The sequence below is a fragment of the Sciurus vulgaris genome (genome assembly GCF_902686455.1).
Source record: "Sciurus vulgaris genome assembly, chromosome: 14".
Classification (NCBI taxonomy): domain Eukaryota; kingdom Metazoa; phylum Chordata; class Mammalia; order Rodentia; family Sciuridae; genus Sciurus; species Sciurus vulgaris.
In genome coordinates, this window is record NC_136475.1 from 43731352 (window position 1) to 43741976 (window position 10625).

Sequence of the window (10625 nt, forward strand, 5' to 3'; positions counted from 1 at the left end):
CAGAACATATTAGAGCCTAGACTTGAAGCCAGCTTTACTGATGATTCTCCAAACTGTGCCCTGCCTACTCGACCACAGTTTGCATTCCTTTTCCAGATCTACCATGGACTAATAAGGACCATGAAAGCCTTAATTCCCTGGGAAGGGAAGCAGGCTGATGGGGCAGCCACCAAAAACCTGGAGAGAGGAGGTGAGCTGGACCTGAGTGGAGTGACCCCTCTAGAGGAGTCAGTAAGCATGGCTGAGGCACGTCAATGTGATGTCAATCACACTCTTTTGGTGGTAACCTCCCCTACGCCTTCCAGGCCACATTTCTTGGGTGTAGGAACAATCCTTTTAAACATCCAGCATTCCCACCCCTTTGCTTACTTGGCTAAAAACAAGGATTTTAATGGAATTTTTAGTCTGTAAAGTGTTTCCTCATTGTTCTTTCTAGTTTGTTTTCAAAGCTTCTCAGAGTTGTATGAAGTACACGATGTGTGACTGACTGGAGAAAAATTAAAAATTCAGTTGCCAAATATGGTTTTTTGTCTGTACAATGAATAGTTGTTATTTTTGTTTGTTTGTTACCAGAAACTACCTAGTGTTACAAGATTATGTGGAACAGTGCTTTTCAATTAAGTCCATACTGAAAATTGTTAGCAGCACCTACCTTCTCCACCCTGATTCTACTCTAAGAGGAGTTAGAGTAGGAAGAAAGAAGAGACCACCCTGAAACAGAGCAGGGAGATGAATAAACCAAAGGCGGAAACACTTTGCTTCCATGGCCTCTCTCAGTTATTGAGAAACAATAGTGTAGATGTGCATACACAATCAGCAATCTAGTGGGATACCTGTGGAGGACAAAAAGATAGCATGACTCTTCCACCAAGAAAATAGTAACTAATCCCAGCAGCTCCTGCTGAGGCAGGAGGATTGCAAGTTCAAAACCAGCCTCATCAACTTAGCAAGGCTCTAAGCAATTGAGCAAGGCCCTGTCTCTAAATAAAATATAAAAAAGGGCTGGGATGTGACTCAGTGGTTAAGCACTGCCCCCGGGTTCAATTCCTGGTACCAAAAAACAAAACAAAACAAAACAAAAAGGTAACATGAAAGCAAAATCAATGATAATAACAGCTACCCCTTTTTGAGCATTTACAATATGGTAGGCATTTTGCTTAGTCCTTTCATGTAGTTTTACATTTAAGTCTCTCAGCAGCCCTGGATGGCAGGGATTACTTTCCCCATTTTTACAGAGAACACTCAGAGACCTTGAATTGCCCAAGGTCCTATGATTAGAAAGTGACACAGATGACCCACTGGCCTCCATGATCCTCCTTCTCACCTGTTATACACTGCACTTCCTCTCTTCAATGAGAATAATTCATGTGATATTAAGGAACTGAGGGAGGGTAAGGCAGGAGGATCAAGTTCAAGGCTATCCTGGACAAGTTTGCAAGACCCCGTCTCAAAATAAAAAATAAAATGGGCTGGGGATGTAGCTCAGTGGTAGAGTAAGCACCCCTGGGTTCCATCCCTAGTACCAAAAAGGAAGAAGAAGGAGATGAGAAGGAGAAGGAGGGGAAGAGGAAGGAAAAAATAAAGAAACATAGAAACACTTAAAAGGAGATGACATAGGAAGCATTTTTAAAAAACCAACTTGGTGAAAGTATTGATCCTTCCTAACGGTACAGAGCCACCATGAGCTAGACAGGTGTATGGAGGCCCTAAAGGCACCCAGCCCACACTCCTGCTCCTCACCTCAGAGGTCACATTTCCTGCCACATAATTAGCTTAACACTAACAGAAAAGTAAATCCCAATGCCCTGCTCTCAAGGGCTCCTACTACACAGGTTATGGATCATGTATGGTCCTATAATCTCTTCCTCATGGTCATAAAACTCACAAATAAAATGTCTGACTACAAGGAGAACTCCTGGAGGGTCAGCTTCCTCCACAGGAAGGGGCAGGGAGACCAAGAAATGGAGACCTGAAGTGTTGTATTCCAGCTTCTGACCAAGCAGGGAGGAAGGAGCCGGCAAGAAGGAGCAGCCCTGTGGGAGAGTGACCATTACTCTCAGCTACATCACGTTTCTCAATAATAAGTCTGAACCTAAATGGGAGACCTTTTATGGTCTCCTGAATTTCAAAAACTAATCCAGACTAACTTGACAGCTGAACATGAAGCCGACATGCAGCAGAATCTGGCATTCTGTTTGGCCAGAGAGAAACACGTGGCTTTCTACACTCAAAGTTGATTGTAGCAATGTCACTTAATGGCAGGGCTGAATCTCAGCCCATTTCCATATTCCTCAAGTAGAAGCAGCTTTCATGGATGAGTTGCATCTTTGCCAGGAAGCTTCCCTTGATCACCCCACACCTGAATTCCTTCCACATGTGTTCTTTGGACCTCAGAATTGCCTATTTGCAAATAGTGTAAGAAACATTGTGGCCTAGTGCAAAAGGCCCTGGAATCAGACAGGTGGGACTCAAATTCTGGCTCTGAGATTTGATGGCAATGAGATTTTTAGCAAATGACTTTCCCTCTTCTGCCTTTAGCTGTATTGTGTGTAAAAAGAACACATGGGTACCTACCTTACAGAAGTTTTGTAGTGAGGAGTAATTAGACTAATATATGGGGAAAGGGCCTTATATAATGTCTAAGACATAGCAAGTTCAGTTATTATTTCACTCAATTATTTTTTTTTACTTTTTATTTATTTATTTATTTATTTATTTATTTTTATTGTAAACAAATGGGATACATGTTGTTTCTCTGTTTGTACATGGCATAAAGGCATACCATTTGTGTAATCATAAATTTACATAGAGTAATGTTGTTTGATTCATTCTGTTATTTTTTCCCTTCCCCCCACCCCTCCCACCCTTCTTTACCCTCTATACAGTCCTTCCTTCCTCCATACTTGCCCCCCTCCCTAACCCTAACTTTAACCCTAACACTAACCCTTCCCTCCCCCCCCATTATGTGTCATCCTCCACTTATTAGCGATATCATTCGTCCTTTGGCTTTTTGAGATTGATTTATCTCACTTAGCATGATATTCTCCAATTTCATCCATTTGCCTGCAAATGCCATAATTTTATCATTCTTTATGGCTGAGTAATATTCCATTGTATATATATACCACAGTTTCTTTATCCACTCATCAATTGAAGGGCATCTAGGTTGGTTCCACAGTCTGGCTATTGTGAATTGAGCAGCTATGAACATTGATGTGGCTGTATCTCTGTAGTATGCTGGTTTTAAGTCCTTTGGGTATAGGCCAAGGAGTGGGATAGCTGGGTCAAATGGTGGTTCCATTCCAAGTTTTCTAAGGAATCTCCACACTGCTTTCCAGAGTGGCTGCACTAATTTGCAGCCCCACCAGCAATGTATGAGTGTACCTTTCTCCCCACATCCTCGCCAACACCTGTTGTTGCTCGTATTCTTGATAATCGCCATTCTAATTGGGGTGAGATGGAATCTTAGGGTGGTTTTGATTTGCATTTCTCTTATTACTAGAGATGTTGAACATTTTTCCATATGTTTGTTGATTGCTTGTAGATCTTCTTCTGTGAAGTGTCTATTCATTTCCTTAGCCCATTTGTTGACTGGACTGTTTGAATTCTTGGAGTAGAGTTTTTTGAGTTCTTTATAGATTCTGGAGATTAGTGCTCTATCTGAAGTATGATTGGCAAAGATATTCTCCCACTCTGTAGGCTCTTTCTTCGCATTGCTGATAGTTTCCTTTGCTGAGAGAAAGCTTTTTAGTTTGAATCTATCCCAGTGGTTGATTCTAGCTTTTATTTCTTTGCTATGGGAGTCCTGTTAAGGAAGTCTGATCCTAGACCAACAAGGTGAAGATTTAGACCTACTTTTTCTTCTAGAATCTGCAGGGTCTCTGGTCTGATTCCGAGGTCCTTAATCCATTTTGAGTTTAGTTTCGTGCATGGTGAGAGATATGGGTTTAGTTTCATTCTGTTGCATATGGATTTCCAATTCTCCCAGCACCATTTGTTGAAGAGGCTATCTTTTCTCCATTGCATATTTTTGGCACCTTTGTCTAGTATGAGAAAATTGTATTTATTTGGGTTTGTGTCTGTGTCCTCTATTCTGTACCATTGATCTACCTTTCTATTTTGGTACCAATACCATGCCGTTTTTGTTACTATTGCTTTGTAGTAGAGTTGAAGATCTGGTATTGCAATACCCCCTGTTTCACTCTTCCTGCTAAGGATTGCTTTAGCTATTCTGGGTTTCTTATTCTTCCAGATGAATTTCATAATTGCTTGCTCTATTTCTGTAAGGTACACAATTGGGATTTTAATTGGAATTGCATTGAATTTGTACAGCACTTTAGGTAGTATGGCCATTTTGACAATATTAATTCTTCCTATCCAAGAACATGGAAGATCTTCCCATCTTCTAAGGTGTTCTTTAATTTCTTTCTTTAGTGTTGTATAGTTCTCATTGTAGAGGTCTTTCACCTCTTTTGTGAGATTGATTCCCAAGTATTTTATTTTTTTCGAGGCTATTGTGAATGGGGTAGTTTTCCTAATTTCTCTTTCTGAAGATTCATCACTTATGTATAAAAATGGGTTGGATTTATGGGCATTGATCTTGTAACCTGCTACTTTACTGAATTCACTTATGAGTTCTAAGAGTTTTCTGGTGGAATTTCCAGGTTCCTCTAAATATATAATCATGTCATCAGCGAACAGGGATAGTTTGAGTTCTTCTTTTCCAATTCGTATCCCTTTAATTTCTTTGGTTTGTCTAATTGCTCTGGCCAGAGTCTCAAGAATGATGTTGAATAGAAGTGGTGAAAGAGGGCATCCCTGCCTTGTTCCAGTTTTTAGGGGGAATGCTTTCAGTTTTTCACCATTTAGAATGATATTAGCCATGGGCTTAGCATAAATGGCCTTTACAATGTTAAGGAATGTTCCCACTATCCCTATTTTTTCTAGTGTTTTGAGCATGAAGGGGTGCTGTATTTTATCAAATGCTTTTTCTGCATCTATTGAAATAATCATGTGATTCTTGACTTTAAGTCTATTAATATGGTGAATTACGTTTATTGATTTCCTGATGTTGAACCAACCTTGCATCCCTGGGATGAAACCCACTTGATCATGGTGCACTATCTTTTTAATATGTTTTTGTATGCGATTTGCTAAAATTTTGTTGAGAATTTTTGCGTCGATGTTCATTAAGGATATTGGTCTGAAATTTTCTTTCCTTGATGAGTCTCTGTCTGGTTTAGGTATCATTGTGATATTGGCTTCATAGAATGAGTTTGGGAGGGTTCCCTCCTCTTCTATTTTATGGAATACTTTGAGAAGTATTGGAATGAGCTCTTCTTTAAAGGTTTTGTAGAACTCGGCTGAGAACCCATCTGGTCCCGGACTTTTCTTTGTTGGTAGGCTTTTGATGACTTCTTCTATTTCAGTACTTGAAATTGGTCTATTTAAATTGTGTATGTCCTCCTCGTTCAGTTTAGGCAATTCATATGTCTCTAGAAACCTGTTGATGTCTTCGAAATTTTCTATTTTTTTGGAGTATAGATTTTCAAAATAGCTTCTAATTATGTTTTGTATTTCAATTCTGTCTGTTGTGATATTTCCTTGTTCATTCCGAATTTTAGTGATTTGGGTTTTCTCTCGTCTTCTCTTTGTTAGTGTGGCTAAAGGTTTATCAATTTTGTTTATTTTTTCGAAGAACCAACTATTTATTTTGTCAATTTTTTGTATTGTTTCTTTTGTTTCAATTTCATTGATTTCAGCTCTGAGTTTAACTATTTCCTGTCTTCTACTACTTTTGGTGCTGTTCTGTTCTTCTTTTTCTAGGGCTTTGAGCTGTAGTGTTAGGTCGTTTATTTGTTGAGTTTTACTTCTTTTATTAAATGCACTCCATGAAATAAATTTCCCTCTAAGTACTGCTTTCATAGTGTCCCAGAGATTTTGATATGATGTTTCTTTGTTCTCATTACTCAATTATTTTTAAAGTAAAATAAATAAGCAAATGAACCAGGAAATTAGCCAAAATGAGAATGTAGCATTGAAACTGGATTGCGGTCCTTACTGAAGCATCCTAATTAGATACATATGTATGAATCTCTCAGGACAGAACTAAAGTGCAATCAACCCCATTTTCAAAAAAGAGATGCCCTATCGCCCCAAGATTTGAGATAAGTCTGCTACCTTCCCTTTAAAATTGAACGTCGAATTTGTTCTAAACATACTAAAGGACAAAGCCTCCTGGTCTCATGATAATAAATATTGGATTTAGGTTCCACAGTTTCCCTTCTGATCATCACAATGCTTTACCATATCTCACCAAAGCCATTGTTAAGAACAACACCATCTTTGTCTCAGAATGCACAGATTTAGTTAGCTTTTATGTCCATAAACAGAAAACACCTGTTTAATCATGAAGTAGATTTCAGGCTATAAATCACGTATAAATGCATGAGCCCATCCTAAAATGGGTAGGAATAATCTTTTGACAGACAGAATCTCAATTTTAAATGACATAAAACAGAGCTTATTAGCCCTGCCCCATCTTTTAAATGTCTGTGTAAATAATTTGGAGCAGCCACGAGGTAATTAGATGGATGCCCTATAGCCTATAGGGTAGAAAGACAAGGTCTTCCATCATACTGATATAAGAGTATCATTAGGGGCCAGGGGAAAAGTTGTACCTTTTATCTGCTTATTGTCAGAAAGTATAATCAAGCTATGGAAATGTGGGCTGGTAAAGGGGTCATGTTAATCTGCAGGCCCAGCTCAGACTATGAGCAGACTAGGGCTGCCAAACTGTGGAACAGGTGCCCCATTTATTTGCTAAATGTTATGGTTTGGATGTGAGGTGTCCCCCAAAAGTTCATGTGAGACAATGCAAGAAGGTTCAGAGGGAAATGATTGAGTTATGAGAATCTTAATCCAATCAGTGAATCAAGTCTCCGATGGGATTAACTGAGTGGTAACTGAAGGCGGATAGGGTGTGGCTGGAGGGGGTGGGTCATTGGGGATGTGGCTGTGGGGTATGTAGTTTGTATCTGATGAGTGGAGTCTCTCTTTGCTTCCTCCATGATGTTCTGCCTCACCTCCAGCCCCAAGGAATGAAGTCAGCTTTCTATGGAGTGAAACCTCTGAAACCATGAGCCCCTAAATAAATTTTTTCTTCTCTAAAATTGTTCCTGTCGGGTCTTTAAGTCACAACAGTGACAAAACTGACTAAAAGACTGGAGGATTCAGTGAACCTAAAGAAAAGAATGGAAAAGGAAATCTGGGACCTGAAGGGGCTTGGAGAAGGGGTCCAGGACTCTGAGGCCTGAATTTGGCCTGGGTGCCTCAGCTGACTGTGGCTTTGATGACACACAGGTTAATGCTACCCAGGTACATGCTGAACCAACTCTGGGGTGCTTGTCCCAGTTGTCCAGAAACAGGGCTAGCAGGAAGCAGAAGTTAAGTCCATTCATTCAGGATAATAACACAAGACTCAGAAAGCGCACAATTAGGGCAAGTCTGCAGACAGCACAGCAGGGCTAGCTCCATTTAGTACTGTAAGAACTCATCCAAGAAAGCTTCCAGGGAGTATGTACCACACTGACTGCCCCTAGTCCCAGGCAGGAGGGAGCCATGGTCTGAAGAACCCCACACAAATACAAAGAAGAAAGTATTTTAAAGAATACATGGGCAGCTTTGTCGCTCAGGATCTGGGCCTCACCTCTGGCACACTGAGACTTAGCCCTAAACATCTGTTCTGACTTAGTCCTTTCAGACACCAGGAAATCATTACCCACATCTCTTGCCTGGCATCCAAATGCCATCAGGGATTGAGTTTTGCTGCTGTGGACTTTGGAGATAGACACTGCTTTTGAGGGTGGGTAGAACTGAGCGGACAAAGCACTTAGGTTGAAGAAATAAACAATTAACTTGCCCAATCTTTCCTCTTAGATTAAATTGAAGTGATGATTACATCAAAAAGTGCTGTTTTGCAGTGAGCTCTTCCTTTTTTCAATATTATAATTTGTGGTTCGAGAATATAATTGATTCATTCATTAGTCTGTTTCAAAACATTTAAATAACTCCACCAATACTTTTGTCTCAGGCCTCACAAATGTTGGGACGATCATATGAGTTACCCAGGATCCTGCCACAGGATGGAATAGGGCAGGACACTCAACTCATAGCTGTGATTCTTCTACTTTGGAATTCATTACCTCTGCATCTGTTAGGCAATGAATATACGTTCTCTCCTGAGGGTGTGACCAGAAAAGGCCAGAGTTACCAAACAGTGAAACCAAAATCATTACATCTGGCAAAGTTTCTTTATTATTGATGTGGACACTTTCAATTAAGCCCATTCTACAGATCAACTCAAAACACATCCAATAGCTGACTTGTTTGAACAGGGGAAACATTTTTACCCATCACCCCCAATCAATATACCCACCCCTACCCAGACCTCTTCTATAGAACTTCCACTCTCCCCCTTCATAGGGAATGATGGAGAGAGGATCTCCAAATTCTCTCCCCTTTTATTTGTTATTGCTCCTCAAAGAAGGAATGGCTGATCCAGTTGGTAAAAGCCTGGCATTTATGGAGCCACACTCTTACAGAAGGTGAGTTGTATATCTCATAAAAGGAAAAACAGGCTCCACTCTACCAAGTTCCACATTCTTCTTGCCCATCTTCTGTTTATATCTCCATACAAGAGGGAAAGTAGGAAGGGCTTCTCATACGGGGAGGCTACCCATTCTTCTTCCTTCTCTGTCCAGCCCTGGCTGGGTAAGTTAGATGGACTTCGAATCCAAACTGCTGTCTGGATTAGTGGTTGGAATCAGTGCTACAAGTTTAGGCATGTACGAACAGATAGCATATGACTTTGTGAATCCCAATGCAGAGATTCAGGGTCAGGAATGGAAGCTCATCCATCCAAGTCATCTTCCCACACACAATTTTTCAGAATTCCTGGGGTTTTTGTTTTTTTGTTCTGTTTTTATTTTTGTTTTTGTTTAGGTATATTAGGCAAGATTAGCTAATGGGTTCTAACTCAGAGAGAATATGGAAGATCACCTTGGTCATGTTTCTGTCTGGGGTGACTGGCTCAGGGTTGGCAGATGGCTCTGAACCACACATTCATACAGGGATGAGGGCTAGCAGCACCTCTGCTATCTTCTGCAATTTGCTCTACTAGCCATGCCAAAGGGAAGAAAGGCAATACAGAGCCAAAGATCTCTCTTAAGCAAACAAGGTAGAAGTTGTCTATATCAGTTCCATCCAGATCATTGATGAGAGTCTAGTCACATACCCTTGTCTACTCCAAACCAGCCTAAGAAGTGGGAGCACTGATTTCTGTGGGTTATAACATTGTCCAGCACAAAAGAATTATTGAGCCTTGTCAGGAATTTGCAGGGTGCAGTTTTACTCAAAGGCAGACATAGAAGAATATACTGAGGTGTAAGTATGAGTGTATGTGTGTGTGTGTGTGTGTGTGTGTTTAAAGTCTCAGTAATTGAATGGCAATTGTTACTCATAAAAATGTTCTAGCCCAAATCATCTGTTATACATAAAGTGGTACAGAATTCTCAGTCATACACTTATTCAATTATTTAAGCAGATTCAAAGATTCATATTGAGATAAAAATAAATAAAAATTCTTCTTTTTTAGGCCTCATTTAGCCTATTTGGGGTTGGAAGAGGAATGATTTGCCACCTGTAAGGTTCCTGAGTCAATGCATCTTGGAGAGTTTTATCGCCCATCTCTAAAGCTTATCAGCTTTCCTGAATCAACAATGAGTTGATGATCAATTCCTGGTTAAAAGTGAGCTATGAGACTTTTTAGTTAATTGTTACAGCCTGAAGGATATATTGGTTTCATTCATTTAGTTTCTCTAAAAATAATGCTAAGTTTCTATATTGCTAACTTCTCTAGGTAAGATCACTGGAAAGTAATATACCTAGGGCATATAACTCAGTTTCCCCCACTGCCACCAAAAAAGAAATAATAAGACTTTTTAAAAATTATATATATGACACTTTTAAGATCAATATTCTATTTAAGATCATTTGCTTTCTTTTACTAAACAGTACATGAACACAGCTTCCTTTTAATTATGATTTCTTCTATTAGAATATATACAGTAAGTTCCTTCTGAAATCCTGAACTGCAAAACTTTATATCTTCAAGTGAATGATTCTTTTTTTCCTACAAGAGTTACATAATTTATCCACTCCACTGATTGTCTCAGTTTCTAAAAAGACTGGCACTAATAGCATAACTCTGGTGCCTAAAATCTATGTCCCAGTTTGTTTTATGTTTTAATGAGCTTTTTACTTTGGAATAATTTAAAATTTACAAAAAAGTTATAAACTAGTACAGACAGTCCCTATACATCCTTCACCTAGTCTTCCTAAATATTAGTATTTTATTAACTTTGGTATTTGTCAAGACTAAGAAAGAAACCTGGTGCATTATTAGTAACTACACCAAAGACTGATTGTCAACAGTTTTTCCACTAATGTTCCCTTTTTGCTTCCAAGATACAACATTGTATTTAGCCCAGCCTGTTTTAATTGAAATATGTGTTTTGGCTAAAAACCATTCCTAAGAAACTTAATGACTAGAAACTGGAAAAACA